The sequence below is a fragment of the Miscanthus floridulus genome, chromosome 1 (genome assembly GCF_019320115.1).
Source record: "Miscanthus floridulus cultivar M001 chromosome 1, ASM1932011v1, whole genome shotgun sequence".
In the NCBI taxonomy this organism is placed as follows: Eukaryota; Viridiplantae; Streptophyta; class Magnoliopsida; order Poales; family Poaceae; genus Miscanthus; species Miscanthus floridulus.
This window is the reverse complement of record NC_089580.1, coordinates 147,029,702-147,044,266: the sequence shown is the minus strand read 5'-3', so window position 1 is coordinate 147,044,266 and position 14,565 is coordinate 147,029,702.

Sequence of the window (14,565 nt, the reverse complement as noted above, 5' to 3'; positions counted from 1 at the left end):
CCCCTTAGTGGACTACCAAGCATCTTTTGTCGACAGTTGGCACACCAGGTAGGGGTGTGCGCTTGATCCATGGTGAGCCAGACGGACCTCAAATCAACAGCGCGTTCTCATCATCAATCTCATGGAGATCCATGCAGGACCACGATGACGATTCATCGCTGGCTACACCAGCCCCCGTGATAGCAGATCTGATCTCGAAACCACCTCTGAGGTCGTCTTGTCACACCCAATTTTAAGGATAAAATTGAATGCACTAACTCATGTGTGCCCAGAGATCAATCTCACACACAAGCTGACAAATTATAAAAGAGTATCATCATAGTGTTTCTTACATCACGATAATAACAATACTTAGTCTTATACATCACAGCGGAAAATAGAAGATAATCTCTCTCACGTGGAACCCATCACAGGGAAGGTCAACTGGTTGACCACAAGCCTAATAATCCTCAAAAAATTCCTCATACCCGTTGTCATCTGTTACCCATCCGGGATTTTTATCCAAATGAAGAAAATAAACAAGCGTAAGTACATACCGTACTCAACAAGATAACATGGGGTTCATGAGGCTAAAAAAGGATGACACTGGTTAACTGCTGTTAGCAATTTTAGTAAGTCAAGATTTTATCATCAGTGATTGTCAAGTTATGCTTAAGCTCCCATTTAAACCCACTTAACCAGATATCAGCACCTTTTGGATCATATCATCATAAACCATCATAAATGAACAACAATAAGTAACCAATTATTCTGTGAGTTTTCTGGGCCGCTCGTGACCGTGAGCACGGCTGTTATAACAGTTTGTTACCCTCTGCAGAGGTGGTGCACATTCACCGCGAGTCATGATTCCCATATGCCTGGGTTAATTACTCCCATGTCACTACCAAGGTGAGCGGGCAGGGTATACTATGAAGTCATTTCATAGGTTTCTCTAACAAGTTAGGGCCGCTAGGTTTCCTTGGCAGGCAGATGTAGGAACCCCCCTTTCCTATGGCACATATCCATCGTGGCTATACACATAGGAACAGAGGCAGCCCTATACCCAACGTGGCAAGCCCCTCTTGTGCCATAAAGGTAATCTCTAACTAACTAGAAAAGGTCCTATTACTAAGCTAAAGTCAGAGCCATATGACCCTTACGATTGCACTGTCAGTCCTAGCTTTTGCCGACAGATAAGTCCTTATGGAGGGCCGAGAGCAACATGATCAAAAGTCATTTGCACCATCGCCCTATGGATCAGTTGTTATAAAGCATGTTTTACTTTTAGTTCCATAGAACCTTTCACCATCATGTAGATCATGTTCAGTTAGAGCACTAGCAATCTACCCATATGCAATTAACCCATATGAGTCAAGGGAACAAGTCATCAATGACTAGAATGTCCTTATGGTTACCAAAATTAGACACATGCACATGAGTAAATGATTAAAGTGAATAGGACATCAAGGTAGGCCCATGCTATACTTGCCTTGGTTCACAAACTCTTGCTGGTCCTGCTGGTCGTCGAAGAATTTTTGGTCTCCAACGTTCTCCCACCGTCTGAACGCGACCAACACGGCAACATACAACATTCCAAAGGCATTTCATGCAAAGCAAACATTCCTATAATTAGAACAGTACACCAATAGTATAGAAAACAATATAAAATATTTATGAAAATAATCTACGTCTCGCTACGATCACGTCAACGCGAAGTTCACGAAAAACGGAGCTAAAATGCGAAAGTTATGATTTAAACGGGATTTCCTATAGCAATATATTTAATTAAATCTTACCATGAAATTTAAAAGTTCCAAACTTGACTAACAGTGGTTCTAACATGTAGATTGTGAAATTACAAAGCTAACACAATTTGAACGGATCAATTCGGAGCTTAAACGACGATTTTATAAGCAAAACAGTTCAAATGGCATTTCTGTAAATACAGAAAACATACTCTGAATTAAAACAGTTAACTTTACGCTTTCAAAATGAGAAAGTGTACACGGGGAAATACGCTAAGGACGACAGGTTTTATTACATGAAAACAGAGGGGCTCTTTAGCATATTCACCCGCGAAGGGGTATCGTCCAACCAGGGCCTTTGATCACGCGATGGACGGCTAGGATTAAATCAGGGAGGGGAGAAGAAAGGGGGCCGGTGGGGAACAGTGTAGCCGCGGTGGCTCTCCATTGCCGGCGGCGTGGAGCACTCCGGTGAGCACGGTTCGGGGGCCACGGTCCACGGTTCGATGAACCAAGAGCACCGGGAGATAGAGGGGGCTCTCGCGAACACGTCCAGGCCGAGAAGGCGGCCGGAGGGGAAGGCCGAGGCGGTGGTCGCCATGGCCGGTGGCCAAGAGCTTCCCGGGCGCACGCAAAATAGCCAAACAAGCCACCAAATGCCAAAGGAAAAGGTCAGGGAGAGAGAGGGGAGCAAGGAGATTCTTACCACGAGGAAAACAAGATCGGAGATGGCTCAAGGTCAGCGGCTCGCGCACGGTGGATCCCAGCGGTCTTCGGTGCTTCTCTGTGCGATGGTTGCGGCCTCTGATGCATGAGCGAGGGTGAAACTGGAGCGGGGAGCAAGAGAGGGACGCGCGGGGGGCTCGGCTTCGCTTAAAAAGAGGCCAGGGCATGGCGAGGGGGGGCGCTCCCACGACGTGCGTGGAGCGGGCGCGGTTGCGCTGCGGCTTGATCGAGAGCTGCGGTTGCGGAAGGAAGGGGGCGGCACTGACGTGCGGGCCTAGGCGGTCAGTAGCTGAAGGAGGAAAGGGAGGCGCGACGGTTGTTGGGGCGCTGGGCCGGCTGGGCCGCGCAGGCCGTTACGGAGCGCAAGGGAAAAAACCGAGCTGGGCCGGCGGGAGTGGGAGCTAGACGGTGCGGCTGCTCGGGCTGAAAACAGAGGAGGGGAGGAAAGGAAAGAAATTTCTTTTTTTCTTTTTCCAAACAAATTTTTCCAAAAGCATTTAAAATTCAAATTTCAATTCTCTTTGAAATTTTTGATCAATACCAAACATTCACAAAATAATATGCAGCGACATGAATGCACATGCATGTTACTATTTTATGATAAATTTTAAATTCATGAGAAATTTATTTATTTCTACATTTCATGAGCACAAAATACAGAATTAAATCATTTTAAACCTATTTTCCAAAAGAGGCAATTTTTGGGTGTTACAATTCTACCCCCCTTAAGATTAATCTTGTCCTCGAGATTCGGATGATTGCTTACTCAAATAGTTGTGGGTAAGACTTTCTAAGATCCTCTTCTCTTTCCCAAGTAGCTTCATCCTCTGTATATCGATTCCACTGCACCTTGCACATCTTTATAGTTCAGCTTCTTGTAACTCTTTTGGCATTTTCCAAGATCTTTATCGGATACTCTTCATAAGTAAGATCTTCCTTAACAGCAAGTTCTTCCAAAAGAATCTGCTCTTCTGGTACCCTCAAACACTTTTTCAATTGGGAAACATGGAACACGTCGTGCACACCTAACAAACTCTCAGGCAGTTCCAACTGATAAGCTACTTCTCCACTTCTCTCTAGGATCTTAAAAGGTCCTATATACCTTGGTGCTAACTTTCCCTTCATATTGAATCTTTTCACACTTCTCATTGGTGACACCTTCAAGTACACATAATCACCGACTTCAAAAGTCAGCTCTCTTCTACGAGTATCAGCGTAACTCTTCTGTCGGGACTGAGCCACTCTCAAATTGTCTCTAATCATTCTCACTTATTCTTCCGTGTCTCTAAGGACATCGGGTCCAAACACTTGAGTTTCACCAGTCTGATTCCAGAACAAAGGCGTTCTACATTTACGTCCATACAACGCCTCGAAAGGTGCCATCTTGAGACTCTTCTGATAACTATTGTTATACGAGAACTCTGCGTATGGCAGACTCTTATCCCAACTATCACCATACTGAAGTGCACAAGCTCTCAACATATCTTACAAAATCTGGTTGATCCTTTCAGTCTGTCCATCAGTTTGCGGGTGGTAAGCAGAACTGAAATTCAACTTTGTCCCCAAAGATCTATGTACTTTATGCTAGAATTGCGATGTAAACTAAGTGCCTCTATCCGACACAATTTTCTTGGAAACACCATGTAAGCACACTATTCTTTCTATGTACAACTCTGCTAGTCTTGCACCTGTATAGGTAGTCTTGATTGGTAAAAAGTGGGCAACCTTGGTGAGTCGATCCACTATTACCCATATTAAATCATAACCTCTTTGAGTGCGGGGCAAACCCACGATAAAATCCATACCAACTTCTTCCCATTTCCATTTAGGAATCTTCATTGGTTGTAGCAACCCTGTAGGTCTTTGATGCTCAGCTTTTACTCTTTGACAAGTGTCACACAAAGCCACATACTCTGCCACATCTCTCTTCAAACCATACCACCAATACTTCTCCTTGAGATCCAAATACATCTTGGTACTTCCGAGATGTATAGAATAAGCAGACTCATGGGCCTCTTGCAGAATTGCATCACAGATAGCCTTCACTTCAGGTACACATATCCTTTTTCTGAACCAAAGAGTGCCATTCTCATCTATTCTGAATCCGGGTGCCTTTCCAAGCACTACATTCTCTGCTATCTCCTTAAGTTTTTCATCCTCCAATTGACCTTTGCATATCTCTTGCTCCAAAGTAGGCTCTATCACCAATTCCATTGCATTAGTGACAAAACTCAAGTTGAGATGTTCTATTTCAGCACACAACTCTACTGACATAGATGTCATCTGAAGTCCATTGGCATAGCTCTTCCTGCTAAGTGCATGAGCTACGACGTTTGCTTTTCCCGGGTGATAATGCACTTCCAAATCATAGTCTTTGATCAATTCTAACCAGCGACGTTGTCTCAGATTTAGATCTGATTGGGTAAAGATATACTTCAAACTCTTATGATCTATATAGATATCACTCTTATGCCCAATTAGATAATGTCTCTAGATCTTCAAAGCATGAACCACAGCTGCCAATTCCAAGTCATGAGTAGGGTAATTCAACTCATGCTTTCTCAATTGTCTAGATGCATATGCCACCACTCTTCCTTCTTACATAAGCACACATCCAAGGCCTAAATAGGATGCATCACAATATATAGAGAAGTTCTTGCTTAAATCGGGTAGAATTAATACTGGAGCTATAGTCAATCTCTTCTTTAGCTCATCAAAGTTTGCCTGGCATTTATCTAACCATACATACTTAGTATTCTTTTCCAACAGAGCTGTCATAGGCTTGGCTAGCTTAGAAAAACCTTCAATGAACCTCCTGTAGTATCCAGCCAATCCCAAAAAGCTACGAATCTCACTTACAGTGGTTGGTGGTTTCCAATTCAATACATCTTGCACTTTGCCTAGATCCACTGCTATTCTACCATTGGAGACAACATGACCTAGAAAAGAGACTTCCTTCAACCAAAACTCACACTTGCTCCGCTTAGCGTACAATTTATGTTCTCTAAGCTTTTGCAAGACCAACCTTATATGTTTAGCATGTTCTTCTTCAGTCTTGGAGAATATCAGTATGTCATCTATGAATACCACCACAAATTTATCCAGAAACTCCATGAACACCTTATTCATCAGATACATGAAGTATGCAGGTGCATTGGTCAAACCAAAAGACATAACGGTATACTCATACAATCCATACCGTGTAGTGAATGTTGTCTTGGGTATGTCCGAGTTTCGAATCTTTAGCTGATGGTACCCTGAGCGGAGATCAATCTTGGAGAACACATGGGCTCCTCTCAACTGATCAAACAAATCATCAATCCTAGGCAAAGGGTATTTATTCTTGATTGTAACCTCATTAAGTGAATGGTAATCCACACACATCCATTGACTACCATCCTTCTTATCCACAAAGATCACAGGTGCCCCCCATGGGGAAGAACTGTGGCGTATGAAACCTTTTTCTTGCAACTCTTTTAGTTGTTTCTTAAGCTCTTCTAATTCATTAACCCCCATTCTATATGGACGTTTAGTTATTGGTGCAGTTCCAGGTAATAATTCAATAATGAATTCAATGTCTCGGTCAGGTGGCATACCTGGCAAGTCATCGGGGAAGACATTCGGGAACTCCTCCACGACACGATCTTGTTTATTGGCTTCACCATCTAGCTGGTTCACTGTGGCTGTAGGCTGAGCTTGCACTACCACTTCTACACAGATTATATCTCCATTGAGTGATGTCACAACCACAGATTTCTCCTGACACTGAATCACTGCCCGGTGTTGTTTCATCCAATCCATTCCCAGAATAAGATCAATTCCCGCTGTTCTCAACACAGTTGGTTTCACTTTGAAGTCTACCCCCCTTAAGGAAATGCTGTTGAGGGACTCCAATATGAAGCGGGCATACTACCTCCCGGTGAATTTACTAGTATGGGGTTTTTCATGGCACACAAAGGTATGCTATGCATTCTAACAAAAGCTTAGGAAATAAAAGAATGCGAAGCACCAGAATTAAAAAGTACTATAGCAGAGATAGAGTTGACGCTGAACGTACCCAACATGAGCTCTGGCATCTCTTGAGCTGCATCAGATGACACATAGTTCACCTTCGCAGTGTGAGGTGGTCGAGCGTTGAACTTCTGATTGCCAGTCTGGTTCTGAGGTGCTTGTTGGTTCTGCTTCTTAGGACACTAATGAGCATAGTGACCTACTTCTCCGTAGCGGTAGTAGGCATTGGGGTTATTGGGTGCACCACTCTTTACAGGAGCATTGTTGGATGGTCCCTGGCATGTTGCCGGATTGCCAGTCTGTTGCGAGGGACGCTGATTACCATACTGTTGCTGGTACTGAGGGCATTGCTGGAACTGATTCCGTTGAGGATACTGACCATGGTTCCCCTAGTTAGATGGTCCTTGATTCCTTTGTTGAAAACCTTGCTGGGGATAGGCATGCGGGCGGGTGTTACTCCCAGAAGCTTGCCCTTGAAGCCTCCTCTTCTTGGCTTCCATCTCTTTGCGCTTATCGTCAATCACAATAGCGCGGTTCACTAATGACTGAAAGTTGGGGTAGGTGTTGGACATCAGTTGAAGCTGTAGTCCATCATAGAGTCCCTTGAGGAAACGACATTGCTTATCCTTGTCCTTAGCCACATCATTTGGAGCATAGTGTGACAGTTGAGCAAACTTGTCACGATACTCCACCACAGTCATGGATCCTTGCTTGAGGGACCTGAATTCCTCCTGCTTCAATTCCACGAGTCCATCCAGGAAATTATAAGACTGGAAATTGTCCTTGAATTCCTGCTAGGTGATAGTAGGAGCATTGTTGGGACGTCCATACTAGAAAGAATCCCACCAATCCTGAGCTACTCCCTAGAGTTGACCAGAAGCATACAACACCTTCTCAAGATCGTTGCATTGCGCTATGTTAAGTTGCTTCTCTACAGCACGCAGCCAATCATCTGCCTCCATAGGGTCTGAGGCATGAGTGAACACAGGTGGACGACCCTTCATAAACTCTCCACGCTTATCTCTGACCTGAATAGGTGGTGGTCCTCTTGCAGGTTCATTGTCCAAGCGCTGCATCATAGCTTGCATCAACTGCGCTTGCATTCCCAATATTTGTTCCATGGTCATAGGTGGCGGTGGTGGTAGATTTATGAGAGCATCACATCCACGACCATGGCCTCTGCCTCTTCCTCCTCTTGCGGCCATCTGTTTTCCAACAAATGCGCAAAATTTTAGAGATTTTCCAAATTATAGAGAGCTTACAAAAGATAAGAAACAATGCTGAGAATTTTCTGGACAAGATTCAAATTCAGCAGTTCAGTAAAACTGTTATATCTCGAGTTTCAAAGATCCAACAGAGGTGTACCAAGAACGGTTGGAAAGCTTAGGAGATCAGCTACAACTTTTATTTAGATCACTTTTACAGATTCTGAAACACACATGGTCAAAAGTAGAGCTAAACCAAATCTGTTCTGGGTTCCAGACTGCGCAGGAATATCAACTTGTGACAGCTAGATCTCACAAACCTGAATAGCTATTGGCATGATTCCAAAGACATTTGAAAGATACAAAAGTCTAGTTGTCTCCATAAAAATTTCAGAATTTTTGATAGCCCAGATTTCGAGATACAAGATAAAGATCACAGACTGCTTCAGAAAACAGCACAGCAGAGATAAGATAAAGCAAACCATCTGCATTAAGATGTCATCTAAACTTAAGGTTTCAATCTAAGGAAGTTGTGGACATGCCCACAAACTTCCAGCAAACAACCAAACTCCAAATCAACCAAGTTTACAAATTAAAATATCTAATCATCCAAGTTCATAAGACCAAACAAGACTAAATATGAAACACGAACTAACGACGTGGTAATCAAAATCAAGACACCTAACACCTATGGAGTGATGTCAATCATGGTGAACGATCGGCGCTTCTTCTTGTAGATCAATGGCTGCCCAAGTTGAGCTTGAAGTTCATCCACTTGCTTCTAGAGGCGTCTCTCAACCCTCTAGGATGCACGCAGTTCACCCTTGACCTCTTTGTCCACCCCTTGCATGACATGGACATGCTGCACTGTCGCTTCTAGAGTTGGGTCACTCTCTGGTGGAGCCAAGACCTGCCAAACACCCTCATGATCATTGCGAGGAAGGAACCTGAAACAATCCTCCCTTATGGCCTCAAAGCGATGACCATGGTAGTGGATGTAGGCGTCCTGTGCTGCATCTTCTATGCCATCCAAGGCATGGGCCCTCCTGGCAGTGGCATAGTGGACAGTCTCCACCTCATGTCCATTCTTGATGTCGTTCCAAGCGGTGACCACCAGCTCTACCTTCCAGAAGGTGGCCTCCAATGGATGCTGGTACTCTACACAGTGGTAGCTGATGGAGGCGTGCAGGTCGGGGTAGTAGTCGTCCAGCACGTGAGTGAGGAGGGTGTGGTAGTAGGTCGTCTCTAGGGCTGGCTTGAAGTAGTACTTGCACTTCCAGCCTATCTCCTCATCCACCATAGGGACAACTGGGGATGGTGCAGGTGTAGGTGAAGTAGCCGTCGACTCCTCAGGTGTAGCTACGATAGGATAGACCGGTGTGATAGCTGGAGCAGGAGCAGGTGCAGGTGTTGGGGTAGCCATCTCCTCATCATCGGAGATGATCACAATCTCCTTCTCCGCCTATGGAGCTCGTGGGGTGAACAGGGCACGATAGCCAACAGTGCTGAGGTAAGCAGTCTTCGGGTTATGAGACATCTATAGATTTAAAGTGAGATAGAATTAGAATCAACAATTTTATATAATAGATTAAGGTATGAAAAGCATAAATGTTTTAATAAAATAACAAGAATAAGGCAGTAAGCAAGAAACCAGAGGAGCAAAGATGCTAAAACGACCGTTTTCTAACTAGGCTTGCGTCCTACAGTCAACACGGCTTTGATACCAATTTGTCACACCCAATTTTAAGGATAAAATTGAATGCACTAACTCATGTGTGCCCAGAGATCAATCTCACACACAAGCTGACAAATTATAAAAGAGTATCATCACAGTGTTTCTTACATCACGATAATAACAATACTTAGTCTTATACATCATAGCGGAAAATAGAAGATAATCTCTCTCACGTGGAACCCATCACAGGGAAGGTCAACTAGTTGACCGTAAGCCTAATAATCCTCAGGAAATTCCTCATATCCGTTGTCATCTGTTACCCATCCGGGATTTTTATCCAAATGAAGAAAATAAACAAGCGTAAGTACATACCGTACTCAACAAGATAACATGGGGTTCATGAGGCTAAAAAAGGATGACACTGGTTAACTGCTGTTAGCAATTTTAGTAAGTCAAGATTTTATCATCAGTGATTGTCAAGTTATGCTTAAGCTCCCATTTAAACCCACTTAATCAGAATCGGCATCTTTTGGATCATATCATCATAAACCATCATAAATGAACAACAATAAGTAACCAATTATTCTGTGAGTTTTCCGGGCCGCTCGTGACCGTGAGCACGGCTGTTATAACAGTTTGTTACCCTCTGCAGAGGTGGTGCACATTCACCGCGAGTCGTGATTCCCATATGCCTAGGTTAATTACTCCCATGTCACTGCCAAGGTGAGCGGGCAGGGTACACTATGAAGCCATTTCATAGATTTCTCTAACAAGTTAGGGCTGCTAGGTTTCCTTGGCAGGCAGATGTAGGAACCCCCCTTTCCTATGGCACATATCCATCATGGCTATACACATAGGAACAGAGGCAGCCCTATACCTAATGTGGCAAGCCCCTCTTGCGCCATAAAGGTAACCTCTAACTAGCTAGAAAAGGTCCTATTACTGAGCTAAAGTCAGAGCCATATGACCCTCATGGTTGCACTGTCAGTCCCAGCTTTTACCGACAAATAAGTCCTTATGGAGGGCCGAGAGCAACATGATCAAAAGTCATTTGCACCATCGCCCTATGGATCAGTTGTTATAAAGCATGTTTTACTTTTAGTTCCATAGAACCTTTCACCATCATGTAGATCATGTTCAGTTAGAGCACTAGCAATCTACCTATATGCAATTAACCCATAGGAGTCAAGGGAACAAGTCATCAATGACTAGAATGTCCTTATGGTTACCAAAATTAGACACATGCACATGAGTAAATGATTAAAGTGAATAGGACATCAAGGTAGGCCCATGCTATACTTGCCTTGGTTCACAAACTCTTGCTAGTCCTGCTGATCATCGAAGAATTCTTGGTCTCCAATGTTCTCCTCACCGTCTGAACGCGACCAACACGGCAACATACAACATTCCAAAGGCATTTCATGCAAAGCAAACATTCCTATAATTAGAACAGTATACCAACAGTATAGAAAATAAGATAAAATATTTATGAAAATAATCTACGTCTCGCTACGATCACGTCAACGCGAAGTTCACGTAAAACAGAGCTAAAATACGAAAGTTATGATTTAAACGGGATTTCCTATAGCAATATATTTAATTAAATCTTACCATAAAATTTAAAAGTTCCAAACTTGACTAACAGTGGTTCTAACATGTAGATTATGAAATTACGAAGCTAACACAATTTGAACGGATCAATTCGGAGCTTAAACGACGATTTTATAAGCAAAACAGTTCAAATGGCATTTCTGTAAATACTGAAAACGTACTTTGAATTAAAACAGTTAACTTTACGCTTTCAAAACGAGAAAGTGTACACGGGGAAATACGCTAAGGACGGCGGGTTTTATTACATGAAAATAGAGGGGCTCTTTAGCATATTCACCCGCGAAGGGGTATCATCCAACCAGGGCCTTTGATCACGCGATGGACGGCTAGGATTAAATCAGGGAGGGGAGAAGAAAGGGGGCCGGCGGGGAACAGTGCAGCCGCGGTGGCTCTCCATTGCCGGCGGCGTGGAGCACTCCGGCGAGCACGATTCGGGGGCCATGGTCCATGGTTCGATGAACCAAGAGCACCGAGAGATAGAGGGGGCTCTCGCGAACACGTCCAAGCCGAGAAGGCGGCAGGAGGGGAAGGCCGAGGCGGCGGTTGCCATGGGCGGTGGCCAAGAGCTTCTCGGTCGCACGCGAAACAACCAAACAAGCCACCAAATACCAAAGGAAAAGGTCAGGGAGAGAGAGGGGAGCAAGGAGATTCTTACCATGGGGAAAACAAGATCGGAGATGGCTCGGGGTCGGTGGCTCGCGCACGGCGGATCCCGGCGGTCTTCGGTGCTTCTCCGTGCGACGGTTGCGGCCTCCGATGCGTGAGCGAGGGCGAAACTAGAGCGGGGAGCGAGAGAGGGACGCATGGGGGGCTCGGCTTCGCTTAAAAAGAGGCTGGGGCATGAGGAGGGGGGGGGGCTCCCACGACGCGCGTGGAGCGGGCGCGGTTGCGCTGTGGCTTGACCGGGAGCTGCGGTTGCGGGAGGAAGGGGGCGGCACTGACGTGCGGGCCCGGGCGGTCAGCGGCTGAAGGAGGAAAGGGAGGCGTGGCGATTGCTGGGGCGCTGGGCCGGCTGCGGCGCTGGGCCGCGTAGGCCGTTGCGGAGCGCAAGGGGAAAAATCGAGCTGGGCCAGCGGGCCGGCGGGAGTGGGAGCTGGGCGGTGCGGCTGCTCGGGCTGAAAACAGAGGAGGGGAGGAAAGGAAAGAAATTTCTTTTTTTCTTTTTTCAAACAAATTTTTTCCAAAAGCATTTTAAATTCAAATTTCAATTCTCTTTGAAATTTTTGATCAATACCAAACATTCAGAAAATAATATGCAACGACATGAATGCACATACATGTTACTATTTTATGATAAATTTTAAATTCATGAGAAATTTATTTATTTCTACATTTCATGAGCACAAAATACAGAATTAAATAATTTTAAACCTATTTTCCAAAAGAGGCAATTTTTGGGTGTTACACGTCTTCACCAACAACTCATCGCCCGCCAGGTGTTCGCCGTCAACGCCAACCAGATAGCGCCATACGCCACCGACCAGACGCTCCGTCTAAAGCTAAGTCACGTTTTAATATTCTTTTAAATATTCTCTAATCTTCGTTAATCGCCATAATATTTCTCCGAGCTGTTTTTTCATATTTGCTCTCCAAATGAATTTTCGAACCCTCGAACAGTCATGTTGATGCTCGGACGCCTCCAGAGACGGCCCTGTCTCCGGCTCCTCCCTACACGTGCACGAGCGTTAGCCCTCTGCGTTATGGATGGTCGGCAGTGGCTCTTTGGTCACGCCTGTTCGTCCTACACGTGCACGGGCTCCGCGCTCGACGTTATGAACTATGAGCTAGCTAGGGCTGGAGACTCTGCTACACACTAACTGTCCGGACGGTTTATATTAAACATAAATATATTTTTGCTCCAACTGATCGCCGAGCCGCATACGCCGTTTCATCACCATTGCTGATTTTTCTCCGGAGTTCATCTATTTTTACATCATGTACTACCCATTCTACATGTTTGTATTATAGGATCATCGTCCAGGTGATCGGATCACCTGGTGCTCGAGCTTCTCCACCGATCAACTGGTCCGACCGCTCGGTTTATGGACTCCATCGTCGACCAGTTGATCGGACTGTTCACCGATCGCTTCTACTCAATGCTCACTTCGCCGCCGACCAGTTGACCAGACTGTTCGCCGCTCGTGCTTCATCGCCAGCTACGCCGGTTACTCCTCAGCGCTCAGTTTCTTCGTGCTCGAGGAGTAAGTGGGCACACTTCACCGCACGGACATCGCCAACTACGCCAGGGACTCCTCGGTGCTCGGACATCGCCGCCTACGCCGAGGACTTCTCGCTCCTTGGTGCTCGGTCATCACCAGCGACGCCGGGGACTCATCGCTCCTCGGTACTCGGTCATCGCCAGCGATGCCGAGGACTCCTCGCTCCTCGGTGCTCGGACATCGCCGCCTACGCCGGGGACTCCTCGCTCCTTAGTGCTCGGTCATCGCCAGCGATGCCGGGCACTCATTGCTCCTCGGTGCTCGGACATCGCCGCCTACATCGGGGACTCCTCACTCCTTGGTGCTCGGTCATCGCCAGCGACGTCGGAGACTCCTCACTCCTCGGTGCTCGGTCATCACTAGCGACGCCGGGGACTCCTCGCTCCTCGGTGCTCGGACATCACCGCCTACGCCGGGGACTTCTCGTTCCTCGGTGCTCGGTCATCGCCAGCGACGTCGGGGACTCCCCGCTCCTCGGTGCTCGGACATCACCGTCTACGCTAGGGACTCCTCGCTCCTCAGTGCTCGGTCATCGCCAGCGACGCCGGGGACTCCTCGCTCCTCAATGGTCGGACATCGCCGCCTACGCCGGGGACTCCTCGCTCCTCGGTGCTCGGTCATCGCCAGCGACGCCGGGGACTCCTCGCTCCTCGGTGCTCGGTCATCACCAGCGACGCCGGGGACTCCTCGCTCATCGGTGCTCGGACATCGCCAGCTACACCGGGGACTCCTCGGTGCTCGGACATCGCCAGCGACGCCGGAGACTCCTCGCTCCTCGGTGCTCGGTCATCGCCAGCGACGTCGGGGACTCCTCGCTCCTCGGTGCTCGAACATCGCCAGCGACGCCGGGGACTCCTCGCTCCTCGGTGCTTAGACATCGCCGCCTACGCCAGGGACTCCTCAGTGCTCGAACATCGCCAGCAGCAACGCTGGGGACTCCTCGCTCGTCGGTGCTCGGACATCGCCAGCAACGCCGGGGACTCTCGCTCCTCGGTGCTCGGATATCGCCAGCGACGCGGGGACTCCTCGCTCATCGGTTCTCGGTCATCGCCAACGACACCAGGGACTCCTCACTCCTCGGTGTTCGAACATCACTAGCGACGCCGGGGACTCCTCGCTCCTCGGTGCTCGGTCATCGCCAGCGACGCCGGGGACTCCTCGCTCCTCGGTGCTCGGTCATCGCCAGCGACGCCGGGGACTCCTCGCTCCTCGGTGCTCGGTCATCGCCAGTGACGCCGAGGACTCCTCGGTGCTCTCTTGGTGGTCAGATCTTGCTACGTCTCGTCGGTGTGCTATCAAGCTGCTCCATGCTGTTCGGATCAGGGTGCTGATCTTGGGCAGCACGTCTGGGGTCTTGATACGCGCATATCAGACGACGTCAGCAAGCTTTCAAA